General features: G+C 38.8%; 1 protein-coding gene across 1 annotated transcript in view; it reads right to left on the reverse strand.

Moving 5' to 3' along the window:
- Window positions 1–12,500, reverse strand: part of shakB (shaking B) — a 576,504-nt gene that overhangs the window by 288,003 nt on the left and 276,001 nt on the right. The window lies entirely within an intron of this gene.

The following is a 12,500-nucleotide window of genomic DNA, read 5'->3' on the forward strand; positions in this document are numbered from 1 at the left end:
ATCGGTCGAAGTGGGACCCAAATGCTGTCATAAGATTCAACTCCAGTCACGGTATTATGACTTTTCATTCACAGAACTACATATCTACCTGTCTATAACATCACCATCTGTCTAACATGGCCACCTGTCTCTACCATCTTTGTCTTAACGCCACCTGTCTCAGCTGCTTCACTGGCTCACGTCTTCTACAGTCACCTCTAGTTCTTCCTAATTCCTACTAGATTATGTTACAAACTGCTCGAGAAATAATACCGACTCCCTTTCATCATCAATATTTAACAACCCAAAATATTCTCTCTATGGACATGTAATATATCCGCTCTATCATTTTTATATAGCATGTCGATTTCACCATAGGCTTTCTCAATTTCTCTCTCTCTCTCTCTCTCTCTCTCTCTCTCTCTCCCTCCAAAACTTGTTCTTATTTCCTGTCAAATTTGCTGATAAAGCCTCACCTATTCTCTCTCTGTCTCTTCTTATACACTCTTTCATTGCTCGTTTTAGTTCAGTTTTTCTCCTTTGCCATCTTTTTAACCACATCATTCCACCAAGCATTCCTCTCCCCACCAACACCCTCCCTCCTAAAACCAGAAACTGTTGCACACAAATGCACTGCATTCTTGAAAATAACTCGTTACTCTTCGGCCTCCTCTTCATTACCTGTATTCTCTTTATCTCACCTGTCAACTCTTATCTGCTTAAATCTCCCACAAACATTTTCTTTTCTAACTTCATTCACTCTTCTCTCTGCCTCACTGATGTCATTCTCCTTGTACGCAATCTGCTTCTCTCTCTCACTATAGCTGCCACTACATAATTATCTAATATATTAGTCACTTAATTAAAAAAATGTACACAGAATTAGACCATGGAGTGTATATACACTGAAATACACATCTCACTTTGTATACCCTGAGATACACCTCATTTTGTAAATACACAAACTCCTCGATGTACATATCCTTCAGGTGAGCTCATTTGGCAGTAACTCTCGTTAATCACCTTCATTTAAGCCTTTAATTGCTTCACCTGAGAGCACCTGCGACTTATTCTCAGAGATAACACCTTGATGTTAAAATGGATTTCTCTATTATTTCCGACAGTTTTAAATACTTTTTTTACATTATAAATCCAATACTTATTCACTAGACCACGAAGGTTACAAAAGAAAAATCCTCCCATGAAGGAATATTGATTCTGTCATAAAAATGAGTCACGCGAGTCACCAGTGACTGGTTTGATTTAAGCTTCAACCAGTCACCAGTGACTGGTTCGACTCTTGCTTCAACCAGTCACCAGTGACTGGTTCGACTCTTGCTTCAACCAGTCACCAGTGACTGGTTCGACTCTTGCTTCAACCAGTCACCAGTGACTGGTTTGACTCTTGCCTCAACCATCGTAGAAAGACGCGGTGAAACAAGTGACTGCTGGAAATGCTACAGAATATTAATATATCTCTCAGTGACTCTTTACGAGTGTTAGACAACCCAGAGGAAGAATATCCCTGTTTGTTGCAGTGTTTCGTGTTTTCCTTGTCAAGAAGTGACTGTTTTACCCTGTCATCCTTTGACTGTTTTCCCTGCCACGATATGACTGTTTCCCTTGTCGAAATGAATACTTCCCCTGCCACACTGATTATTTCCCCTACCACGAGATGATTGTTTTCCCTCCCACCCTCTGGTTATTTCCCCTGACATGAGATAACTGTTTTCCCTGCCACGATCTGACTGTTTCCCTGCCAAGCTATGACTGTACCTTCAGCAATGCCTGGCAGGGAAAAAAAAGAGCTTAAGTAAAGTGTACCATATTCTGATATTATATTACACTTGTATGCTTATTTATTCCAGCCCAGCCTATACCCTGATCGGCATATTTCCCCTCTTCTCTGCTTGATCTCAAACCAGTCAGGCCGAGAAGTTAATCAACTCCAACAAGTCAGTTCCCTAACCATCTATCAGAGAATCACCATCTATCAGTCACCCGTCACTCCCTCACGGAAGCAAGCCGGAAAGCACTCACAAGCAAGTACTGGAAAGTGAGCGTTCGAAAGCGAGAATACGCAAGCATGTACGCACCTCACGCAGTCAATAGCGCACACAGAAGCAAACGCACGCATTAAATTAACGAAGACAATTCTAGTCATTATTAACCATAAAACAAATAAAATATTTGTATGTGGGTGCGTCAGCGAGCACTTAACAGTGTGAGAAAATGAGTAACTCGTATAAAAAGAATTGTAATTTGTAATTTCAGACCTCCACCTGAGGTTCTCTTCAGTGGGAACACGAGAATTACAAGCAGCAAGGCTACTACATGTTTACTTCTCATTCTCTATGTATCTGCCGAAGAGGACCAATATGCAAAACAACCACGGGGGGAGCAGTATGATAGCTCTAGGTCCTCCGTGTTGCAATCAACACATCGTCAGGAGCTCGCAAAATTGCAGAAAAGAGGAGGATGTCACAGCAAGTACGTTCCCAGAGGATCGTCTTCACTTCTACTCTCCCCCATCCCCCCGGGTTGTTTTGCATTTTGTATCACTTCGTTTGCGATATTTGCATATATATATATATACATATATATATATATATATATATATATATATATATATATATATATATATATATATATATATATATATAATATTCATAAAATGTATGACATGCATCATTCTATTCCATAAATATGTTGACTCAAATTTTCACACATTTGTCACTGCAAAAAAAAAAAGTGAAAGAACACATACATTGTAAAAAATTCATCATACACCTTGCATCATACATCATACATCATTCTACTCCCTCACACTTCCACCAACACTCCTTCCATCATTCTACTCCCTTACACCTACAATGTTTAAAGTGGGTGTTTACCTCCTCCTTCACACACCAGATCTATCTTGCTTCACATTAGTATTCTGTCTCACAAGACGGAGGGTGACTAGGGGTGAGTAAGTGAGGGTGAGGAAGTATAAGGAGTGAGCAACAGTGAGCAGTGAGTAGTGGGGGTGAAAAAGGATATACATACATACATAATATATATATATATATATATATATATATACATATATATATATATATATATATATATATATATATATATATATATATATATGTATATATATATATATATATATATATATATATATATATATATATATATATATATATATATATATATATATATATATATATATATATATATATATATATATATATATATATATATATATGTGTGTGTGTGTGTGTGTGTGTGTGTGTGTAGGTTAAAATAACCACAGTTAAAATATCGTCACTGTGGTTATTTCACATATTGTGATATCACCTATTGTGGTGTTCGCCAGATAGAGGCATGAGAGGGTTTGGTGTTTTGGGCTGTTCCTAGAAGCGAGGTATACTCATCCAAAATACCAACCCGCTCTCTCTGAAAAGTCAGAGGGCCGCAGTACCTAGTTAGCACTAATATGGTGCAATCATCCTGATAGGCGGTAATTCCCCGTAGTCCGGGTTACTAGCTAAAATGACATACAGGAAAGCTGTTTTGTACAGCGTGCTTGGACTACTGGACAAATGCTCCCTGACAGAGAACTTAATTAGATGCACCTGCCAGAAAAACAAGCCTATGTACTCGGCACACACACACACACACACACACACACACACACACACACACACACACACACACACACCGTCCCTACACTTCCACGTATAAAGCTGGCCTTATCTCGCCACTAGATCGCTTGTTTATCTTATTCCATCTCAACGCTAGACCTGCTGTTAATTTCCGCTTCATCAAACGAAAGAAAAAAAAAAACTCAAGCTTGCAATGAATGAGAAAATACATCAAAGAAACTCCAAGCGTCGCTGGTGGAAGCTGAAAACTTGGCCTTGATTAATAACTGTTCCAACAGAGGGACTTACAGCTTAACTTTTCAGACCGGATCAAACGTTCCGGGGCAGTGTTGATCGTACCACCAGAACCGGTTACTTACACATGAAAATAGTCACCTGTTCAACAGTATTTCTCGAGTGACATTTATTAGTGAATGTGACCCAAGAGGAACCATATGCAACTTGACTCTTCTGAAACATTTGTACGTGTATAAGTAAGTTTTTGAGTCTCAGGCATTGTTTAAGATGCATTGTTTAAGATGCATTGTTTAAGATGTATTGTTCAAGATGCATTGTTTAAGATGCATTGTTTAAGATGCATTGTTTAAGATGCATTGTTTAAGATGCATTGTTTAAGATGCATTGTTTAAGATGCATTGTTTAAGATGCATTGTTTAAGATGCATTGTTTAAGATGCATTGTTTAAGATGCATTGTTTAAGATGCATTGTTTAAGATGCATTGTTTAAGATGCATTGTTTAAGATGCATTGTTTAAGATGCATTGTTTAAGATGCATTGTTTAAGATGCATTGTTTAAGATGCATTGTTTAAGATGCATTGTTTAAGATACATTGTTTAAGATGCCTGTAGAAGTGCTGAGCACTTCTACAGGCTTCTGTCTTACTCTGATAATATGAAAGATTTTGTGAGGACTATTCAAGTGACTGCATGATAAGGTATCTTGAATATTGTGATCATGTTTCCTTATTTACGAGTCGTGGGTTCTAGCGTGTTTGGTGGGAGGAAAGAGGGAGGAGGGGAACAAAGGGGCTAAATTAGGGGAACGGATAAAGGGGAGAAGAAGGAGGTTGCGACAGGGGTACGTATGGTAGAACTATAAATTGTTAACCATAAAGTTCAAGGATTATGTTGGATTATGTTGGATAATGTTGGAGGTCTGATTGTGGACCGGGCAGCGGGGCGTTGATCCCCGGAAAACCCTCCAGGTAAATTCCAGGTAGACTGTTTGTCATTTAACATTGACTTTATCTGGTTATAAACAGTCCTCGGTGATAACCAGTTCTCTCACACCCACCAGTCTGACACTCAGTAGTCACCAGTCTCTCACTCAGTAGTCACCAGTCTCACACTCAGTAGTCACCAGTCTCACACTCAGTAGTCACCAGTCACATCAGCAGTCATGTCTCACACTCCAGTAGTCACCAGTCTACACTCCAGTCACCGTCTCATCTCAGAGTCAGTCATACTGCAGTCACCAGTCTCACACTCAGAGTCACCAGTCTCACACTCAGTAGTCACCAGTCTACAGTTAGTCACCACTCACCTTAGTAGTCACAGCCCATAACTCGTAGTCACCAGTCCACTCAGTAGTCACCAGTCTCACACTCAGTAGTCACCAGTCTACACTCAGTAGTCCCCTCCTATACGAGTTGCCCCACACTCAGTAGTCACCAGTCTCATACTCAGTAGTCACCAGTCTTATACTCAGTAGTCACCAGTCTCACACTCAGTAGTCACCAGTCTCATACTCAGTAGTCACCTGTCTCATACTCAGTAGTCACCAGTCTCACACTCAGTAGTCACCAGTCTCACATTCAGTAGTCACCAGTCTCACACTCAGTAGTCACCAGTCTCACACTCAGGAGTCACCAGTTTCACACTCAGTAGTCACCAGTGTCACACTCAGTAGTCACCAGTCTCACACTCAGTAGTCACCAGTCTCACACTCAGTAGTCACCAGTCTCACACTCAGTAGTCACCAGTCTCACACTGTAGTCACCAGTCTCACACTCAGTAGTCACCAGTCTCACACTCAGTAGTCACCAGTCTCACACTCAGTAGTCACCAGTCTCACACTCAGTAGTCACCAGTCTCACACTCAGTAGTCACCAGTCTCACACTCAGTAGTCACCAGTCTCACACTCAGTAGTCACCAGTCTCACACTCAGTAGTCACCAGTCTCACACTCAGTAGTCACCAGTCTCACACTCAGTAGTCACCAGTCTCACACTCAGTAGTCACCAGTCTCATACTCAGTAGTCACCAGTCTCACACTCAGTAGTCACCAGTCTCACACTCAGTAGTCACCAGTCTCATACTCAGTAGTCACCAGTCTCACACTCAGTAGTCACCAGTCTCACACTCAGGAGTCACCAGTCCTCACACTCCAGCAGTCACCAGTCTCACACTCGTAGTCACCAGTCTCACACTCAGGAGTCACCAGTCTCACACTCCCAGTAGTCACCAGTCTCACACTCAGTAGTCACCAGTCTCACACTCAGTAGTCACCAGTCTCACACTCAGTAGTCACCAGTCTCACACTCAGTAGTCATAAATTAACATCATGGGTGGACAAAAACCACAACAATGGTAACAACAACAGTCTTTACCCAGGCTATATTAGTCTCTCAGTTCGCCTCGCGAATATACCTCGTATAGACTCTTTCTCTCTCTCTCTCTCTCTCACCGCGAATATCACCCTCCCGCTCTTCGCCACCTTCATAGACATGCAAATTCAGTCCAGCGAAACGGACCCGAAGCTGTGTATCTCAGCGGCCAGTTGCTTTTTCTTCCAAATGTTACAGTCTAGGCATCGAACATTGACTGCACTAATGTGGAAGCAAAAGGTCAGATAGATTCGAGCGATCAATACCCAAGCAACAGTGGGCATCAACAAGCTATCTCATGCCCAAACAGTATATATATATATATATATATATATATATATATATATATATATATATATATATATATATATATATATATATATATATATATATATATATATTTTTTTTTTTTTTTTAACAAGTTTCGTCTGTCTCTACGAGCAGGTGATTCCCAAAAAAAAGAAAGAAAATCCTCAAAAAGAAAATACTTTCATCATCATTCAACACTTTCACCACACTCACACATTATCACTGCTTTTGCAGAGGTGCTCAGAATATAACAGTTTAGAAGCATATACGTATAGAGATACACAACATATCCTCCAAACTGCCAATATCCCAAACCTCCTTTAAAGTGCAGGCATTGTACTCTTCCCATTTCAGGACTCAAGTCCGACTATATGAAAATAACTCCGGTTTCCTGAATCACTTCACTAAATATTACCCTGCTCACACTCCAACAGATCGTCAGGTCCCTGCATCATCTGTCTCCATTCACTCTCCCTATCTAACACGCCCTCATGCACGCTTGCTGGAAGTCCAAGCCCTCACCCACAAAACCTCCTTTCACCCTCTTTCCAACCTCCCTTTCGAGGACGACCCTCACCCTCTTTCCTTCCCCTATAGATTTATATGCTTTTCCATGTCATTCTACTTTGATCCATTCTCTCTAAATGACCAAACCACCTCAACAACCCCTCTTGCTGTCCCTCTGACTAACTGCTTTTATTAACTCCACACCTTCTCCTAATTTCCACACCTGAATTTTCTGCATAATATTTACACTCACACATTGCCCTTTAGACAGGACATCTCCACTGCCTCCAACCGTCTCCTCGCTGCTGCATTTACCACCCAAGCTTCACATCCATATAAGAGTGTTGGTACTACTATACTTTCATACATTCCCTTCTTTGCCTCCATAGATAAATCCATCCGCCGACACGTCAACTCCCAAGTATCTGAAAACATTCACTTCTTCCATACTCCTCCTCCCCAATTTGATATCCAATTTTTCTTTATCTAAATCATTTGATACCCTCATCACCTTACTCTTTTCTATGTTCACTTTCAACTTTCTACCTTTACACACATTCTCAAACTCATCCACTAACCTTTGCAATTTTTCTTTAAATTCTCCCAAAAACAAAGTATCATCAGCAAAAAGTAACTGTGTCAACTCTCATTTTGTATTTGATTCCTCATAATTTAATCCCACCCCTCTCCCCGACACCCTAGCATTTACTTCTTTTACAACCTCATCTATAAATATGTTAAAACAACCATGGTGACATAACACATCCCTGTCTAAGACCTACTTTACGTGGGAAGTAATCTTCCTCTCTCCTACACACCCTAACCTGAGCGTCACTATCCTCGCAAAAATTCTTTACAGCATTTAGTAACTTACCACCTATTCCATACAGTACCTGCAACATCTGCCACATTGCTCCCCTATCCACCCTATAATATGCCTTTTCTAAATCCATAAATGCAATGAAAACTTCCATAACTTTATATAAATATTATTCGCATATATGCTTCAATGTAAACACTTGATCTACACATCCCCTCCCCTACCCACTCTGAAACCTCCTTGCTCGTCCGCAATTCTACATTCTGTCTTACCTCTAATTCTTTCACTTATAACCCTACCGTATACTTTTCCTGGTATACTCAGTAAACTTATTCCTCTATAATTTTTACAATCTTTTTTGTCCCCTTTCCCTTTATATAAAGGGACTATACATGCTCTCTGCCAATCCCTAGGTACCTTCCTCTTTCATACATTTATTAAACAAAAGTACCAATCCACTCCAACACTATATCCCCTGCTTTTAACATTTCTGACATGATCCCATCAGTTCCAGCTGCTTTACCCCTTTCATTTCTTCTACGTAATGCCTCACGTACCTCCACCACACTTACATTCTGGTCTCTTCTTCACTCCTAAAAATGGTATACCTCCCTGGCCAGTGCATGAAATTACCGCCTCCTTCCTTCCATTTAACATTTAAAAGTTCCTCAGAATATTCTCGCCATCTCACCCTAATAACTCTCTCCCCCATCTACTAACTCCCCTACTCTGTTTTTAACTGACAAATCCATACTTTCCCTAGGCTTTCTTAACTTGTTTAACTCCTCCAAAAATTTTTTTCTTATTTTCATTAAAATTTAAAATTTTTGACAGTGCCTCCCACTCTTTCATCTGCTCTCCTTTTGCACTCTCTCACCACTCTCTTCACCTTTCTTTTACTCCATATACTCTGCTCTTTCTTATAACACTTCTGCTTTGTAAAAACCTCTCGTAAGCTACCTTTTTCTCTTTTATCACACCCTTTACTTCATCATTCCACCAATCACTCCTCTTTCCTCATCCAGGACATCCAGTTTCTTCTCATTCATAACATCCACAATCATCTCTTTCTTATCATTTGCACAACATCAACGCACATTCAGACTTCCCACTTTGACAGTTTTCTTCTTCTTCTTCTTCTTTTTAGTAATCTTTACAGGAAAAGGGGTTACTAGCCCATTGTTCCCGGCATTTTAGTTGACTTCTACAACACGCATGGCTTTATGGAGGAAAGATTCTTATTCCACTTCCCCATGGATATATAAGGAAAAGTAATAAGACCAAGAACTATTAAGATAAAATCAAAGAAAACTCAGATGAGTGTGTATAAACAAACGTACATGTATGTGTAGTGTGACCTAAGTGTAAGTAGAAGTAGCAAGACGTACCTGTAATCTTGCATATTTATGAGACAGACAAAAGACACCAGCAATCCTACCATCATGTAAGACAATTACAGGCTTTCGTTTTACACTCACTTGGCAGGACGGTAGCACTCTCCCGGGTGGTTGCTATCTACCAACTCTATATATATATATATATATATATATATATATATATATATATATATATATATATATATATATATATATATATATATATATATATATATATATATATATATATATATATATATATATATATATATAGAGTGAGCAGCACATCACCCATTATGGGAGTGTGTGACTGCATCTCTTCCTACCTGGGAATCGAATCCGAGACCATTCGATTGAGACAATGATGTTGCTCTGTTCGATATCGTTTATATCTCTGTACGTATAATTGGTTTTGTAGTCGTGAGTCGAGACTGGAGAGGCGTCATATAACTCTCCAAAAAAAAATCGATAATTTTTTCCCCTCTCACTGAGGACATTACAATTCCGAAGAGAATATTCGAAGCTCAACAAAGTATTTTTTTTTTTCTCTTAGGTAGACACTAATTTTATTGTTTATTCGTATATTCAGATTTGTTGGGGAATTAATAGGATGCAAAATACGTTTTTATTGTGCTATTGTTTGTCTCAGTACAGAGGTTCATCCAGTCATCATTTCGCTGTTCACAGAGAGAAGCATAAGCTTAAGAAGCTCTATACAGAGCGAAACGTAACCTAATGAAGTTCTACACCGAGCGAAATATAGCTTGATAAAGCTCTATATAGAGAGAAATATGACATGATATGGCACCACACAGAGCGAAGCACGTCTTGATAAAACTCTATAGAGAGCGAAGCACGTCTTGATGAAACTCTATAGAGAGCGAAACGTTGTCACAGTAAACTCTTGTTCTGTAACTTAAGTCCTTACTACTGTACCGTCGCCAGACCGTTGTTGTATCAAGTCAGTTTCAATTTTCATCAATTATTTTGATAAAGAATATTTTATTCAATCATAATTAAACTTCACATTTAAGATAGAAGTTCCTATTTTATATCATAAAAGCAAAATTTTTTTTTCCACTGTACAATAAAAGTATATAGTATATTATAGGTCCTGAAAAAATCATAAACACAAACACACACCAGTGAAGAGGAGGGGGGTGGGTCAGGAGCTGTGAATCGACCCCTGCAACAACAACTAGGTGGATACACACACACACATACACGCCTATTCTCGATTGTTGCCAAACAACTATGGTCCTTAATATGAGAAAGCAGCTTTGTACTCATCATATCAGTAATAGGTTAATTTATCTTATCGCAGTAATTGGTATTAAAAGCAGATTATGTCCCCAAAAGAAATTTCTAGCTTACTTAAGAATATATCATAATGATAGATCTCAGCGGTAGTCTACTGGCATAGCTGCATCTGCTCTTGTTCCAGCATCCTTGATGAAAATTATAACAACCATGTTAGGTAAGACACAACTAGGCATCTGCATTACAGACTGGATTGTTTGTTATTCTGATGGCACTATAGTTAACTTTGGACACTGTGGTTGATTTCTTGCTCATGAGTGATTCTGGGTCATCTCTGAAGGCATTTGAGTATAAAAGGGATTGAGGATAAAAAATATGCTCCCTAGATAAGCTAGGGATAGATATTAAAAAATCAAAGAATAGGAAATTCTTATGGATCTATCACACGCTGACTTACTGCTACATGGTAATGCTGATACACTAACCTAGTACACTGAAGGGAAAACAGATGAATACAATTTAGATTCATTGCTGTCTAATGTTAGAAATATTAGAAGAGAAGCAAATAGAGAATTTGAATGTTAGATAAGACCCGTTAGAAGCCTGAGTAGATCTATAACTCAACATATTTACTGTGAAATTTGCAATGTAAACGGACTTAATAATGCTCTAATAGGCTTATGCTTAGTTACAAGTACTTGTGACAGTGACAGACACGCAGATAATAATCACACTAAGTGGTCGGCCACAGCGTTACTTTCTTGAAGATTATGTGCTTAATTGTCCTCCACTGAGGAATATATAGTATAATTAACCTAAGTGATAAGTCAAGGAACCAAGTTAAGGAATATATGTTACCAGAAATCTTGTCAACTATGCTTTAGGTTTAAGAATTGAAATATAAATCATAAACAAATATGCTGATCCACTCACGTTAGCCTATTTGTGGCCTAGTGTCTATGTTTTTGTGTATCCGCATGTTCGTTCGTAGGATGGGTATGGAGTAAACAAGGATCCAAAATCTGATCATGGAGAGTAAATGAAACTAGGGTGGAGAGATCCGTAGAGTTTCATCGCTAGGCGCCGTTAGACTTTTCTCCGTGTCAGTTTGTGTCTATATGTCTGTCTGCCTGTCTGTTTGTCTGTCTGTCTGTCTGTCTGTCTGTCTGTCTGTCTGTCTCTCTCTCTCTCTCTCTCTCTCTCTCTCTCTCTCTCTCTCTCTCTCTCTCTCTCTCTTTCTCTCTTTCTCTCTTTCTTTCTTCCTTCCCAGCCTCTCCATCCCATCAGAGACCCAGGATGTTCCCCGTTACCGTTGCCTGTCCTCGTCTGTTTGCTGTTGGACTGTTAACTCGCCCTCTGGGGGTCGGTCGCAGCATTAAACTAACCCCACTAACGAGACGTTAACCACATTAACGAGACGTTAACCGCACTAACGAGCAGCCACCGAACTAACGCTTGACAATACACTTTCCTCTTGGACTAACGCAGTAAAATCCTTGAACGGAATCCTTTACGCACTATAAAGACCTTACAAAATACCTTTTAATAAAACTTTTTTGTGAAAAAACTAAAAAGTGAACGTCGTTTAGCGTAAGGAAATAGTGCAGACTCGATCCTCTGTCAGCAAATTGCAAGACTCGCACGCTTCCATTCAAGTATAAACTAATATTTTACAGAATTGCAGTTTCAAGACGTAATTATTATTATAATTATTATTATTATTATTATTATTATTATTATTATTATTATTATTATTATTATTATTATTATTATTATTATTATTATTATTATTATTATTATTATTATTACAATTGTTCTTATTTTATTATTATTATTATTATTATTATTATTATTATTATTATTATTATTATTATTATTATTATTATTATTATTATTATTATTATTATTATTATTATTATTATTATTATTATTCATAGCAGCAGCAGCAGCAGCAGCAGCAGCAGCAGCAGCAGCAGCAGCAGCAGCAGC

This window comes from Cherax quadricarinatus, chromosome 47 (assembly GCF_038502225.1).
Source record: "Cherax quadricarinatus isolate ZL_2023a chromosome 47, ASM3850222v1, whole genome shotgun sequence".
NCBI lineage: Eukaryota > Metazoa > Arthropoda > Malacostraca > Decapoda > Parastacidae > Cherax > Cherax quadricarinatus.